Source organism: Pseudophryne corroboree, chromosome 6 (genome assembly GCF_028390025.1).
Source record: "Pseudophryne corroboree isolate aPseCor3 chromosome 6, aPseCor3.hap2, whole genome shotgun sequence".
NCBI classification, from domain to species: domain Eukaryota; kingdom Metazoa; phylum Chordata; class Amphibia; order Anura; family Myobatrachidae; genus Pseudophryne; species Pseudophryne corroboree.
Window position 1 is genome coordinate 15,691,003 of NC_086449.1, and position 17,087 is coordinate 15,708,089.

The 17,087-nt window shown below is 38.8% G+C and overlaps 2 pseudogenes; both read left to right on the forward strand.

The window, feature by feature from the left end:
• The first annotated feature begins 10,178 nt into the window (after positions 1–10,178).
• LOC134937185 (5S ribosomal RNA) lies at positions 10,179–10,297 on the forward strand (annotated as a pseudogene).
• A 6,659-nt stretch (positions 10,298–16,956) lies between these two features.
• On the forward strand, positions 16,957–17,075 carry LOC134936907 (5S ribosomal RNA; annotated as a pseudogene).
• The last annotated feature ends 12 nt before the right edge of the window (positions 17,076–17,087 follow it).

The window sequence follows — 17,087 nt, forward strand, 5'->3', positions numbered from 1 at the left end:
CCCTGTTAATGGGGAATCCAAAAATTCTAACACTTCATTACAAATCCTGTATTGCATGCCTCTCTAGATAGCCTTTATTTTTATTTTATTTTTATTTTACTTTTATTTAATTGTTTTTTTTTTTTTTTTGGTACTCCCATTTGGCAGTTGTATCTACCGGAGAGCTGCACCGTTATTTTGATTGGTTTATATATGTTAATAACCTCTTTTTATTCACCGGATTTCAGGCTGTTTTACATGGCCATGCTGAATATTTTGTCTTATGTTATTGTTTACCATTTTTCCTATGTCCCTCCCCTTCCTCTCCCCATTTCACTTACTTTTGCCTATAATACATTGATTGTTAATTTCCTGCTGAGTAGTGTTGTTCTATATCATAAGAATAATTTTCTATGACCGAACTTAAAATAGGCTCTCTTAATGTTGGGGGCATAAACTCCCCTGCCAAGAGGCGTAAAATTATTCAATACTTATCCAAACATGATATTGATATTGTTTTTATTCAAGAATCCCACTTAACCCAATCAGAGTCTCTTAAGCTTCAGATGCTTCAGTGGTTCTTATTAGCTGCTGCTCCCTACAATTCCAAGGCGCGAGGTGTCGTCATTTTGGCCAAAAGACATATTCCCATTACTGTTATTCGAACTGACGCTGACCCCTCTGGTAGGTTTCTTCTGGTTGAGATTACTCTGTATAATATTTAATTTATTCTTTGTAATATTTATGCTCCCAATGTATATAACAAAGCTTTTTTCCAGTTGTTGATTTATAAATTATCCCCACATCTTCAGGATAATTTAATAATATGTGGTGATTTCAATCTTATTACCTCACCTGCCCTAGACCGGTCTAATGCCCACAATGGTGCAGTTCACCTACCTAAATTAGGTATTCCTCATTTTTCTACGTCTCTACAGGTTATTGACGTTTGGAGGGCTTTACACCCCACCGACAGAGATTACACTTGCCTTTCTGCTGCCCATAATACGCTTTCACGCATTGATTACACCTTCTTGTCACACCATTTATTTCCTAAAGTAACAGAAGCAGATATTGAATCGATAGCTATTTCAGATCACGCTTTAATTTGGTTCTCTTTTTTAGTTAAACCCGATTGTAAACCCCCCCTGCATTGGCGTTTCCCTTCTCATCTAGTCCATTCCCTGAAATTTTGTGATATGTTACATTCAGCCTGGGATCAATATGTTTTTTCCAATAATTTTCACGCGATTGCTGATCCTTCCCTATTTTGGCAGGCGTCCAAGACAGTACTGCGAGGTGAGATCCTTTCTTATACGTTCGCACTGAAACGACAATATGCTCTCTCTTATCTTACTGTACAGCAGGCCCTCACCGAATCCTTTCAACTCTATAAGTCTATTCCTACCCCGGCTAATAAACATTCTTATCAAACTCAAAAATTACACTTCGATGAATTCTTAAATGCCATGGGTGATAAGTACAAATTTAAAGTAGATTTTCGTTTCCATAAATTCGGCAACAAGACAGGCAAGATGCTGACAAATCTCTTAAAAGGGTCTCGTTCTTCTATGTTGGTGCACCCACTAAAGTCGAAAGATGGATCTTTGATTGTTGATCCTCAGCAGATTTCAAATACTATGAGATCCTTTTATGAAAATTTGTATTCTGATCCCCCCCTTTCACTTTCCCCTATGCCTGTAGAATATCCCACTCCTTCTTCCTGGGAATATCCGGCGCTTCCGCAATTTCCTGTTGATACTTCCCCCAATCTAAACTCCCCGATCACTTGTGAGGAAGTACGTGCTGCAGTTTCTCGATTGAAACCTTCTAAAGCACCGGGTCCGGATGGTTTAACGGGGGAATTTTATAAATGTTTACTTCCAAAAATTGATACACACCTAACAGCCTTATATAATCATATCTTAGAGACTAATACACTTCCACTTCACTTCAATTCTGCTATTATTAGAGTTTTACCGAAACAAGGACGTGATCTCTCTGACCCTGCTTCTTACCGCCCCATATCCCTTTTAAATATCGACTACAAAATTTTGACTAAAATAATTGCTGATCGTCTTAAACCCTCCCTACCTCACGTGATCCATCCCGATCAAACGGGATTTATTTATGGCCGTCATTCCGTTATAAATGTTAGACGAGTTCTTTCCGTTATCGCATACTTAACCTCTTCTTCCAAGTCCGTCTCTTCTCATAATGTGGTACTGTCTTTGGATGCCGAAAAGGCCTTTGACCTTATTACCTGGCCCCATCTCTTCCTTTCCTTCGAAAAATTTGGTTACCCCCCTTCATTTATTGCCTTCTTAAAAACCCTTTATACCTTCCCTAGATCACAACTCTTATGTAATGGACATTTATCGGACCCGTTCACTATCCAAAAAGGGACACGTCAAGGTTGTCCCCTTTCCCCACTTCTGTTTGCTCTAGCGATTGAGCCTTTAGCTGTCAGAATTCGTAACTCCCCATTAATCGAAGGAATTCAGATAGGCAATGTTGTCTTAAAGACAGCTCTCTTTGCAGATGACATGCTGCTATTTCTTTCGAACCCGAGGTCGTCATTATCTCAAGTGATGACTTTAATACATTCTTTTGGTTCGGTAGCAGGCTTTCGGATAAATGTTACTAAATCTGAATTACTTACTATTACTGCCCCACCTTTGGCACCATTACTTTCCCATTTCTCTACCACTGACAATATAAAATATTTAGGTATTCATATTCCCGCTGATTTATCCTCTTTATATAAAAGAAATTTTTCCCCAATCCTTTCCAAAATTGCTACTTTATATGACTCATGGATGTCTTTACCTTTATCCCTCTTAGGCCGTTTAGCTGTTGTGAAAAGCATCATCTTTCCAAAAATATTTTACGCTCTCCAGATGTTGCCTATCGGTCTTTCTACTTCAGATTATGCCCGATTTGATCGTCTTACTTCCAAATTCTTATGGCAACTCAAACGCCCCAAAATAGCGCTCAACAAACTCCAATCCCCACGCATTAAAGGTGGTATGAATTCTCCTAATCTTCATAGATACTTCCTCTCTATACAATTTAGATATATCTCTGATTGGTTGCTGAATACCTCCACATATACTGATTTTGCTCTTGACTGTGCTATTTTTTCCCCTTTCGCTCCCAGTGCACTTCTTCATTCAAAGAAAGCTGATATCCCTCTTTCAATTAGACAACACCTCTTATTTCAAGACCTTTATTTGGCCTGGCGAACTATCAATAGGAAGCTAACCAGAAATTTTCTATCTTCTCCTTTCGTTCCTCTATGGGGCAACCCTTCTTTCCCTCCTTCTTTGACGAATGTAGAATTCAACAACTGGAAATCTAAAGGGCTGATGTTGATCTCTCAAGTTTTTGATCCAGGGGGTTCCTTATTGTCTTTCTCAGACCTAACACAAACCTACCAGATTTCGAATCGTTCATTTTACATGTACCTACAATCTAGACATTTTGCGCAGTCGCTTGACCCTTCCACTAGATTCATTTTATCTAAAGACTCACTCAACACTCTCCTCAATTCTTTAAAATCATCCCAATACCATACAAGATTATTATATTCCCTCTTGACTCCTGATAACATTTCACTGGCCTGGTCTACCCTCCTAGTAGCCTGGCAGGGAGATATTTCATCTAATACTCCGATTACTGATTTAACCAAATATTTTGATAGGTCGCTGAGACATCTGAAGTCTTCCTATCTTCAAGAGGTACATTTGAAAGCAATGCACAGGGCATACATCTCTCCGGTTCAGAGGAAGCATATGTCCCCGGACTGTGATGGATCCTGTTTGAAGTGTCACGCTTCCAATGCTAATTTCTTCCACTGCATGTGGAATTGTGGTAAGATCAAAAGATTCTGGAGTAAGCTATTAAATTATATTAATATCATTTTTGGATTACGCCTTTCTCTAGATCCCATTGCGTGTCTACTAACTGATTTCACCAACTGGTCCCTTGGCAATGAGAAATTGACTATCATACCATTACTAACAATTATACTTACAGTAGCCAAAAAGGTGATTTTAATTCACTGGATTTCTCCGTCCTCTCCATCTATACAAGAAGTTAAGCACAAACTTCTCCAATTACTGTATTTTGATAGACGAGATACGCTTTCGGATCTCAATAAACATGTAGATAAATTCCACGTTAAATGGAAACCTTTTATTTCCTCCCTAGATTCTTGCACACAAAATAATATTATGAAAATTTATGAAAACACGGATTGGAATCTTCGCCGCACCATTTCTTGACCCTTATATTATTCATAATTGCCTGTAGATCGTTGTCTTCCTTTCTTTTTAGTCATACTATTTTCGAACACTATTCAGCATATCTTTTTCAGGTTGAATCTGTTTCTAGGTTTATATAGGCCCCCCCTCCCCCCTTCCATCTCCCCTCCCTTCTTTGAATTATTTTTTGTGCGATGTATTTTATTAGTATTGAAGGTTGTCAAATTATTGCCTCAATAATTCTATGGTTACTAACTCCACCTGCTGATTTATGATGTGCCTGTCCGTTTTTTTAACTACACCTTAGCATTATTCGAGGCAGATGATTTTTCTTCTTATTATGTTTTTTTTTTTTTTTTCTGTGATGTGGTATACGCTCATATATTTGTGCCTGAATTTGGCTCTCATTATGTTTTCATGTTTTCGCTACATCTGATGACATTCATGTTCTCTATACTTCGTGTGCCTTTTGTTCTGTTGCACAAAATTAATAAAAATTGTTGATTAAAAAAAAAAAAATAGATTTAGATAGAAACATACTTTAGATAGAACACACACAGTATAGAAAATCAGCATTATTTAAATAATTCAAAGACTACTTTATTTTGTTTTACATATTATGGCAAATTATGCTGATACTTGATTGTAAACTGCAAGTTTGTCTGCAGTCACATTAAAATAATTACATATTGTAATTTTAAAACATATTTACTGTTTGCTGATGAATCACATTCTCCATGAAAACCTATAGAAATTAGTTTTTATTTTGCAAAAAAAGTATTTAGGCTAAGCGCTTAATAAATGTCTCTGCTTTGCTTTTTCAGTACTCATTTTCTAGTGCTAGCTCCCTGAGTAAACCAACAAAATAATTAGGTACTGTACATATTGAGTGCCTCTGGATTATAGAGAGACAGCAAACAGACAGGCCATGTAACATAGTTGAAATTGAACAACAGTGGCATAAATCTCGTACTTCAATCAACTTCCTCACATATAACACTATCTACTACTCTTATAGTAATGCCCTGGACTCTGCCAAACAAACATATTTCAAACTTTGCATCTCTGCTCAAGCCTCTAACCCCAAATGATTTTTTAACACATACACTATAAATAATTTATCCACCCTCCCTCACCCAACCCACCAGCGGCTATTAATGCACAAGATCTTGCTTTTTACTTCAAGGACAAGATTGATAAAATCCGAGAAAAAATGGTATGCTCTTCCACAGTCAGTGACATGCTCAATTCCCTACCTGAACCCTCTGGCAACTTCTTTTCATTTGATCCCACAAATGAAGATGACATGTTAACAATCTTCTCATCCACCTATTCTACAAACTCTCTTCTTGATTCTATACCCTCACAAATTAACCATAAACTAAAATCTGTAATCTCAAACTAAAATCTGTAATCTCTCTCTCTACTGGTGTATTTCCTTCACTGTTCAAGCATGCCGTGATTACCCCCATTCTGAAAAAAACAAAACAAAAATTTAACCCCAAATTTTTCTCTGTCGTCCATCTCTCAGCTCCCATGCTCCTCCAAGCTACTTGAGAGACTTGCCTACTATCAAGTCACACACTTTCTTAAATCACACAATTTATTGGACCACCAATGGTTTCATGCCCAACACGCCACAGACTGCACTGACTAAAGTAGTGAATGATCTAGTCACTGCTAAATCTAAAGGCCATTACTCATTCTTATTCTTCTAGATCTCTTCTAGATCTCTCTGCTGCTTTTGACACTGTGGACAACTGTCTTCTCAAACAAGCACTACAATCCCTAAATCTTCAGGACACAGCCCTTTTGTGGTTCTCCTGCTACCTATACAATCGCCCTTTCCAACAATCAATAGTAGTTACCAACCTGACATCTCTACCACAGTTGAGAACTCAACAATCAACACTAGCCCATAAGCTCGCTGCCTAGGTGTCATCCTTGACTATGAACTGTCCTTTGTTCCCCACACTCAATTGGTCTCAAAATCATGTTACTCCCATATAAAAAAAACATATCCAAAATACTGCTAGGATTTTATTATACATTTAGCTATATTACCATGTTTGTGCTGACATGTTTGATATTACAGTATGTAGGTATTTTCTTTGTCTGCTGTGCTGCATATTGTTAGCACCAAATCCTGTGATAATGATGTGCTTACCTCGGCTGGAGATCCAAGTACATTAATATTGGTATGTTCTCTAATCATTGTAGGCTAAAAGATATCACACAGCTTTCTCCAGTACTGTATGTGTAGCAGAGAGATCATGATCTGAACATAGATCATTTTATAAAGAAGCATGGAGAGTTTCAGATCTGATCATTACAGAGTTACAGATCTGGTGATCCCATGGAGAATTCACTGAGTCTCTAATTTGTGCTTGTGTGATTAGTGTAATAATTACAGTAACTAATTTAAAGTTTTTAAAAAGTGATACTTTTGTTATTAATATGAGTAACACCAGTTTGAAGTTAACTTTTCATAGGAAGACAGCATGTGAAATCTTTACATTTATATGATTGATGTCAGTAACAAATATACTGTACTTATAGTGTATGTTTAGTTATATGGTGTGACAAATGTTATGTGGCATTGTGGCATAAATCATAAACAAGTTGGGCAGAACATCAACTTCAAAGGAATTTAGGGGTAGAGGTCAAATATATTATTATTATTATTATTATTATTACTTTTTTTTATATCTGGCATTGCAAGTGATCCATAACACAGTAAAGAGGGAAAATCAATAAGACAATATAAGGTAAAACAGTACAGTATGATACGATACGATACGATACGATACAATACAATACAGACAATTAACAAATACAGATGGAGCTTCATTATCTTTGCTCCGTGTGTGACTAGGTGCGCCCGTCTGGATGTACTTAGTCACTGTGAGCATCTCCGTCTGGACGGGTACGTGCGCCTGGACGGATACGCGCACCATTCACTTGAATGGAGAGCGCCTCCGTCCGCATGCTCAGACAGATACGCTCTGTATGGGGGCGTCTCTGTGCATTCCTGGCGTGACTAGGTGGATGGATCGCCTAGTCATGCTGGGAGTGCACGCCTGCGACTTGGCAGGCAAAGATAACGGAGGCTCCATCTGTAGCTACAAGTCTTAACAGAGCCACTGATTTAAGGTGTACAATAGAAAGATAAATAATAATTTGAATGGTGTTCCTATTAGGGCAGGCAGATTACAGGTCTAAGTCATCTGAAGAAACAAAGAACAACAAAGTAGTGGAGTCCCTGAGCAGAGAGGCCAAGGAGGAGGTGCATAGTGTAGCTGGTGTGCAAGAGAAGTAGGTAATGAGAACAGGAGGGAGGAGTGCCTTTTTCATGGAGCTTGCAGTCTAAAGGGGAGGGGGGTAGACAAATGGAAGAAATAATGAGTGACCCAATGTAATTGGAGCTAAGGGTAGGAAGCAGGAGTGGAGAAATTGGAGGGTGCAAGAGGGTGAGGTAGACTATGTGGTAACATGGGTATGTGGTGCACAGACACACATTTTAATGAACAGGTGAGTTTTCAGCACCTTCTTGAAGTGATGAAGACTGGGGGATAATCTAATGTAACTAGGAAGATTGTTCCAAGGTCAAGGGGCAGCATGGCAGAAATTTTGGATTTTGTGATAATCTGTGGTAACCAGAAGGGAGAAAAGACATTAGCTGCCCAGGGAGGATGGTAGAGAGTGTATATGGAGAGGAGGTTAGAGATGTAGGGAGTTGGGGAGGGCCTTGTACTTGATGATGTTGAATTTGGAAAAGGTCAGTTTGGTGCCGCACAGGACCCTAAAAAATTTTTCTTTGTAATGGGCTCTTATGAAATTTGTCCCTTATGAACCAACAGTGCATATACATACGAAATGCCTGTATAGGTCTTTAAGGAATTACTGTTGTTGGTGGTGCACCCAGAGTCAATAGTACATATCAAAGTTACAAAGAAAAAAGAGAGACTCTGTGTTGGGGCACGCTTGAAAAACTAAAACGTAACTTTTAATTATAGTATGATAAAATTATGGTACACAATTGAACACACATATAATATATAGTATTTAGGGAGAAAAAATATAATGATTCTCACTTGCAAATTAATAATTTAGGAGTAGCAGTTCTCCAAGTAATATTGCTATTTAAGGTGACAGTGACACCTAAGATGAAAAATTTTTTATTCATTGACCTTATGGTTACCTAGCAACCAGCAAAACACAAACACTACACATAGTTTACTTTTTTTCTCTTATCTACAATTATGGTTGCACGTAGCCTTTCCTGTTCTTTTCAGAACAGGAAGAGATTTAGCTAGTGCTCCGACGCCACTTCCGGTCACATAGTTTCTATTTCATATGCGGTTCCCGTTATCAGTTGCACACAGCCTTTCCTGCTCTTTTCATAACAGGAAGTGATGTAGCTAGTGCTCCGACGCCACTTCCGGTCACGTAGCTTCTACCTCTTATGCGGCCCCATTATCAGGGCCATCTAAATATATAAATTCGTATTCCTCTACTCCTCCGCAGGCCCTACCAGCTATCTCCAGTCTAAAATTACTTCTTAATCAGCCGCACATAAAATTAAAAGTGACGGCCTTTTTTCACCACTTCCGGCCCTCGTGACCGGAAGTCATGCGTCCATGTCCCGGTGCGCGCCCACAGTAGTCTGATTACTATGAATCGGGACATGCAGACAGGAAGTGATGCAACTAAGCACTTCCTGTAAGATGGTACACTGACGCCATCTCCGGTCACGGAGTTTCTTTACTCCGATCGTGGCCACACCATCCGAACCAATATGTACTTCTCTACTCCCATTTATGCTCATCCGCAGTTATCCTCAGCCCTACGTGTTCTTTTTCACTCAGCCCCACATAAACCTAGAATTACGGTCACGCACGCCACTTCCGGTCTTTTCAACCGGAAATGACGCTACGCTATTCAGGGACGCGTCCCTGACAACTCCAGTGACCTATGAACCCCCGGCTACGTAGTTAATATTTTGATCTTGTCCACAATAATTAACTTTAAATGTTATCTTCCCTATTTACTCACTGCATCTTAAGCTATATTATAAGCCCTATCTAACCCTAGATACGACTCTATGCATAATTAGAATAACCTTAACTTCCGGATTTTGAAACCGGAAGTGATGCGCAGGATGTCTCATTGACTTCCTCCTTCCTGTGATTGGTCTGAATTTTGAGACCACCCCCCTTTTTGCCTTAAATAGACTCTCTTCCACCATCACCTCACACAGTGAACAAGCCACCTACAGGTGAAACGGCCGTCTGTGACTAGTGGTGCTGAACAGTGCACGGTTCAGCCCACTCACCTCCTGGTATCGTATATTTGACAAAAAATATTTTATCTTTAAATTGTTTAATTTTTTTGTTTAATCTGCTACCTATTATCCACAATGTAAAGAAATTGAACGCTCCTTTGATGTCTCTTTTCTCTCACATACCGTAATTAGTGAGATAGAATTTCATACTAATACGTGTGTTTTGAGATATCTCAAATAGCTGGCTTCGGCCTTCTTTTGCAATATTCTAGGGGCATCGCCAAATAGCGAAAATTTCTTGCCCACTACTATTAGGATTAAGAATATGTAATTGAATCATGCACTATCATAAGAAACCTTAAGATATCTGTGTAATTTCACACCATTATTCAATAGGCCCTGATAACTCGCCTCTCTCATCCACTGTCCGCTATATTAAATTATATGACAGTGGACAGCAGAAGACGGGCTCTGAACCTATAATTTTCCTATATCTTACTTTTTCATTACTCTCTCATCCTGACGCCAGTTATATAACTCCCCTGCAATGCTAAAAGTAACAGGGAAACTGTGCGCAATAATGGACAGCAGAAGTACTCTGTCTGGTATATGCCAATAACCATACACTCTCTCATTCACAATCTATGGGATATTACTGCCACATCTCACTGGCTACGCCCAATCTCGCCTGATCTTGGAAGCTAAGCAGTGAATAGCCTGATTTGTACCTGGATAGGAGACTTCCAGGGAATATTAGGTGCAGTAACAAACACCTCTGTATTCATGTGAAAAGCAGAAGTATTGGAGCAACCTTTGACCATTACCTTTTTCATATCAAATTTTCCTTCTTCTCATGAAATTCTCTTCTTGATTATATACTCGTCTAGAGCCCTTTCACATATTGCAATTATTGATTAGAAAATTTTGAAATAGCAGATTAATCATTACCAGGACATACCATTATAAATAGGCATTGGAAGAATTTTCTGGTATGCTGAAATTAAATTCTCAATATTTTCATCTTAGGTGTCACTGTCACCTTAAATAGCAATATTACTTGGAGAACTGCTACTCCTAAATTATTAATTTGCAAGTGAGAATCATTATATTTTTTCTCCCTAAATACTATATATTATATGTGTGTTCAATTGTGTACCATAATTTTATCATACTATAATTAAAAGTTAAGTTTTAGTTTTTCAAGCGTGCCCCAACACAGAGTCTCTCTTTTTTCTTTGTAACTTTGATATGTACTATTGACTCTGGGTGCACCACCAACAACAGTAATTCCTTAAAGACCTATACAGGCATTTCGTATGTATATGCACTGTTGGTTCATAAGGGACAAATTTCATAAGAGCCCATTACAAAGAAAAAATTTTTAGGGTCCTGTGCGGCACCAAACTGACCTTTTCCTGATCATGTATGCTGATTGAATCTTCAGCTTCAGGTTCCAGCACGGACAGGACATTTATGTCCCTCTAAGCCGAATTCTGGCATATTATTGTTACGGTACACCCATTTATCACACATACCCTTATAAGAACGCATATTATTTATAAATTTATTACAACATTCCATTCCAAAAAATCATTACTCCTCTCAGTTTAATCTTTTTGACATTAAGTCAGCTATCCACTAATAGTTCCAGCATGGCTTCTTTTAGCCTTCGCAACGAACTAAGCAGTAGACACGTCTCATTACAAAGTGTGGAAGATATTTTCAATAGTGGAACAGATTTATCCTCAGGCAACCTAGGGTGGGACTCAGAACTTAACAAATTAAGATCTTGTCTGCAGAAAAGAATGCGCTCCTCATGGGATGTTAAAACTTTGGAAAGTTATGTTAAAAATAAAATTACACCTAGAGGTTTAAGACCTAAGATCTTTCCGACCTTTCAACTAACTACGGATAGTCTAACAACAGAATGGGAAGCTGTACTTCTGAAATGCTCCCAAGACCTCATGGCTGTCCTAATCAAACACAATCACTTAGTACTTAATGCATGTGAAAAAGAAATAGAAGACTTAGGCAAAAGCCTTGAAGAATGGGAAACCAACACTAAATTCCAACAAACTTTGGAAAAGATCAAGAAAGAACTGGAACCCTACGAACAAAAAATTATTGATAGAAAGAAAAGCAAATTTGCAAGAGACATGAGGGATTTCAAGACGGGCAACATATTTCGCTGGAGCAAAACACCCACATACAGAGACCACACACAGTCGCAAGACAGATACACTTCATCCGAGGCAGAATCATCAGGGGGAGAAGAATATTTGGACCCTTGTAATTCGGAAGGAGAAACATACAATTATAGGGACGATTTCACAAACCATACATCGACTCATTTTTTAGGATCAGACAGGAGGGGAGGAAGTCCAAGATTTCGACAAAGAGGAAGACGAGGAGGGGGAGCAAGAAATCAACGAGAACAAGCCAATTGGGAACCCAGATACCCAGTCAGAAACAACAGGAGGAAGTAACACAGGAGACGAATTTCAGAATTATTAATCTTTCAGACAAAACCCTCACTGATGACCACATCACTCTCTTATCCAAAGGATTATCCTTCTCGCCCACACAACCATTGAATCGCTTCCTTTGGGAGAAGGATTTACACCTCTTTGGGCGGAAACTACTTCTTAAAAAATTCTTTGTAACACGTCAAGAATCCCATTTGGAAAACGACACAGAACATAATCCAATAGATGAACCACTTACCACAGAAGAAATAGAGGCCTTAGCAGCATTAGAGGAACTCCACACTGGAGAATTGGATACAACAGATACGCCTACGAGACCTAAATGTAAGAAAAAATCAACCTTCTTTCCTCCTGAACATATTTCACCGGAAACCAGAGTATTTCAAGAATTAGTAGCTCGTGACCTAGATAAGATCTATACCAAGTCCAAATCCAAACCATTTCATGGCGACAATCTGAGCAAAATGGAAAGAAGAACTCTGCGTGAAATACAGTCCTGGTCGGATATAGTAATCAAGCCCTCTGATAAGGGGGGCAACATTGTCCTCTGGCCTAAAACAATGTACATTATTGAGGCAATGAGACAACTGGGGGATATACAATGTTATAAACAAATAACATTCGATCCAACTGACAACTTTAGGATCGCCCTTAATAGGATCTTAGATCGGGCATACTCCCAAGGCACGTTGACCAAGGAGGAAACTGAGTATCTAACAACCACCAAACCCAAAACACCCACATTATATCTTCTACCCAAGGTTCATAAAAACATTACCATACCACCAGGACGACCTATTGTATCAGGACAGGGTGGAATTCTGGAAAAACCGAGTACTTTCTTGGATTTACACTTACGGCAACACGTGTTGAATCTTCCTTCATATCTACGGGATACAACGGACATACTCCAAAAGCTACATGATGTCCAACTCGATGACAACCACCTATTGGTAACATTAGATGTAGAATCACTCTACACCAGCATCAAACATCAGATCGGTATAAAAGCAGTCAGATACTTTCTTGACATGGCCGGCAATAATGAGTTTCATGACCTACTAATTGAATTATTGGAGTTCATACTAACGAGCAACTACTTCACCTTTAACGACAAGTTTTATCTTCAAACTCGCGGGACAGCGATGGGCGCGGCCTGCGCACCAACGTACGCGAACCTGTACTTAGGTTGGTGGGAGAGGGAAATTGTGATGCATCCCAATAATGAGAAATATACACGACATGTAGTTGCATGGTGGCGCTACATCGATGATATCATCCTGATTTGGGAAGGTGATAGAAGTTTGTTACTAACATTCATTGAGGAATTGAACACCAATGACAACAATCTCAAACTCATACACCACATCAGCAAGGACTCAGTATGCTTCCTCGACCTTGTGATTTCAAAAGCACCTAATGGCCAGATAGAAACCGAACTATATCGCAAAGAAACATCTACAAATAGCCTTTTATACCAAACAAGTGCACATTTCCCCCCAACAGTGGAAAATATCCCTAAGGGTGAATTCTTACGTCTGAAAAGAAATTGCTCAGATTCTTCGACCTTTTTAGAGAAAAGCATGGAACTAACAACAAGATTACGTGAACGTGGCTACAGCCATAGGTCTATTAAAAAAGCCAAATGGCACACCAGCCAGACACCGAGGGACAAGTTGATCTTTCCACAGACTAAAACGCATAAATCACTGGAACAAGATAACAAGCTCAGATTCGTGGGCACCTTTTGTAGAGAATTGAGGGAGATACAAGAATCTATTAACAGGCACTGGCCAATCTTACTTCTAGACAAGGACCTAGCAGCAACAATAGGACAAAAACCCTCCATGAGTTGGAGAAGGTCTAAAAATCTCAAAGATAAACTTACCAGTAGTCATTTCACCAAAAATCCCAAAAACAACCAACCATCAAGGGCTCCTTCCCATGTGGAAATTGTAAAGCATGCCCACATATGGTCAAAACATCTTCCATTATTGATCGGTATGGAGAGGAGAAATTAATTAACCAATTCATCAACTGCAATGCAGTTGGAGTTGTATACTGCATATCGTGTAGTTGTGACATGAAATATGTGGGTATCACCACAAGAGCCCTAAAACAACGTATCCTGGAACACATAGGCTCTGTAAGAAATGCATCATCCGATATTAAAAAAATGAAAAAACTAACGTCAGTGGCGCGCCACTTTTTTAACTATCATCAGGGCAATCCCAAAGAACTCAAAGCCTTTGGACTGGAAAGAATCAATTTAGGAATACGCGGAGGAGATTTGATGCAAGAATTGCTCAAACATGAATCCGAATGGACCTTCAAACTTAACTGCCTTGCGCCTAAGGGCATGAACGAATACATAAATTATGGAGTTTTTATCTGATGTTCCATATGATTCCCTAACCCAATTCTTCCCTCTCCTTTTTCTTCATCTGTCCCCATCTAATTCACTTCTCTAATCAACAACTCCACTTATTCTCTCACATTTACATTATTCACTTTCCTATTTCTTCATTTGTTTCTATCCAACAATTCCACTCATTCTCTCACATTTATACCTATTCACATTCACACCCATAAGGCACTCCCTACACACTCATTTTCATTGACTCACCCCTCCATTCACATTCAAACCAATCGCCACACACTCATGATGCACCAACACAATACCAATATCCACTCACAACACAATCACCCAGATATCACATCAAATAAAATATAATCTATTAACTTCTTCCGCTCTACTATAGAAGCTGTATCAATTTCAATTTTCTCCTTTTCTCTTCTTTCAACAAACATAGTCGCAACCTTGCCTAATTCGATATCACAATACGTTATAACTTGATCATTATTTTAAACGAGCAAAAAATCATTATTATTTTGTTATAATTTATTTATTTATAATTTCATTTATTTTATCCTATTATATTATCATATTATCATAACATTATATTATTATTTCATTTATTATTTATTATTATTTTTATTATTATTATTTTTAGCTTCTTTACTCTTTTCTTTTATCCCCCCCCTTTTTATTTTTATTTTTATATATATAATTTTTATTTTATTCATTTTTATTTATTTTTAATCTTTTCTTCTCTCTCTCTCCTCACCCTTAATCACTAATTCATAAACACAAATCACAAAGGCATACTTTTAAATTTAACAATTTTTATTCATTGACCTTATGGTTACCTAGCAACCAGCAAAACACAAACACTACACATAGTTTACTTTTTTTCTCTTATCTACAATTATGGTTGCACGCAGCCTTTCCTGTTCTTTTCAGAACAGGAAGAGATTTAGCTAGTGCTCCGACGCCACTTCCGGTCACATAGTTTCTATTTCATATGCGGTTCCCGTTATCAGTTGCACACAGCCTTTCCTGCTCTTTTCATAACAGGAAGTGATATAGCTAGTGCTCCGACGCCACTTCCGGTCACGTAGCTTCTACCTCTTATGCGGCCCCATTATCAGGGCCATCTAAATATATAAATTCGTATTCCTCTACTCCTCCGCAGGCCCTACCAGCTATCTCCAGTCTAAAATTACTTCTTAATCAGCCGCACATAAAATTAAAAGTGACGGCCTTTTTTCACCACTTCCGGCCCTCGTGACCGGAAGTCATGCGTCCATGTCCCGGTGCGCGCCCACAGTAGTCTGATTACTATGAATCGGGACATGCAGACAGGAAGTGATGCAACTAAGCACTTCCTGTAAGATTGTACACTGACGCCATATCCGGTCACGGTGTTTCTTTACTCCGATCGTGGCCACACCATCCGAACCAATATGTACTTCTCTACTCCCATTTATGCTCATCCGCAGTTATCCTCAGCCCTACGTGTTCTTTTTCACTCAGCCCCACATAAACCTAGAATTACGGTCACGCACGCCACTTCCGGTCTTTTCAACCGGAAATGACGCTACGCTATTCAGGGACGCGTCCCTGACAACTCCAGTGACCTATGAACCCCCGGCTACGAGTTAATATTTCGATCTTGTCCACAATAATTAACTTTAAATGTTATCTTCCCTATTTACTCACTGCATCTTAAGCTATATTATAAGCCCTATCTAACCCTAGATACGACTCTATGCATAATTAGAATAACCTTAACTTCCGGATTTTGAAACCGGAAGTGATGCGCAGGATGTCTCATTGACTTCCTCCTTCCTGTGATTGGTCTGAATTTTGAGACCACCCCCCTTTTTGCCTTAAATAGACTCTCTTCCACCATCACCTCACACAGTGAACAAGCCACCTACAGGTGAAACGGCCGTCTGTGACTAGTGGTGCTGAACAGTGCACGGTTCAGCCCACTCACCTCCTGGTATCGTATATTTGACAAAAAATATTTTATCTTTAAATTGTTTAATTTTTTTGTTTAATCTGCTACCTATTATCCACAATGTAAAGAAATTGAACGCTCCTTTGATGTCTCTTTTCTCTCACATACCGTAATTAGTGAGATAGAATTTCATACTAATACGTGTGTTTTGAGATATCTCAAATAGCTGGCTTCGGCCTTCTTTTGCAATATTCTAGGGGCATCGCCAAATAGCGAAAATTTCTTGCCCACTACTATTAGGATTAAGAATATGTAATTGAATCATGCACTATCATAAGAAACCTTAAGATATCTGTGTAATTTCACACCATTATTCAATAGGCCCAGATAACCCGCCTCTCTCATCCACTGTCCGCTATATTAAATTATATGACAGTGGACAGCAGAAGACGGGCTCTGAACCTATAATTTTCCTATATCTTACTTTTTCAGTACTCTCTCATCCTGACGCCAGTTATATAACTCCCCTGCAATGCTAAAAGTAACAGGGAAACTGTGCGCAATAATGGACAGCAGAAGTACTCTATCTGGTATATGCCAATAACCATACACTCTCTCATTCACAATCTATGGGATATTACTGCCACATCTCACTGGCTACGCCCAATCTCGCCTGATCTTGGAAGCTAAGCAGTGAATAGCCTGATTAGTACCTGGATAGGAGACTTCCAGGGAATATTAGGTGCAGTAACAAACACCTCTGTAT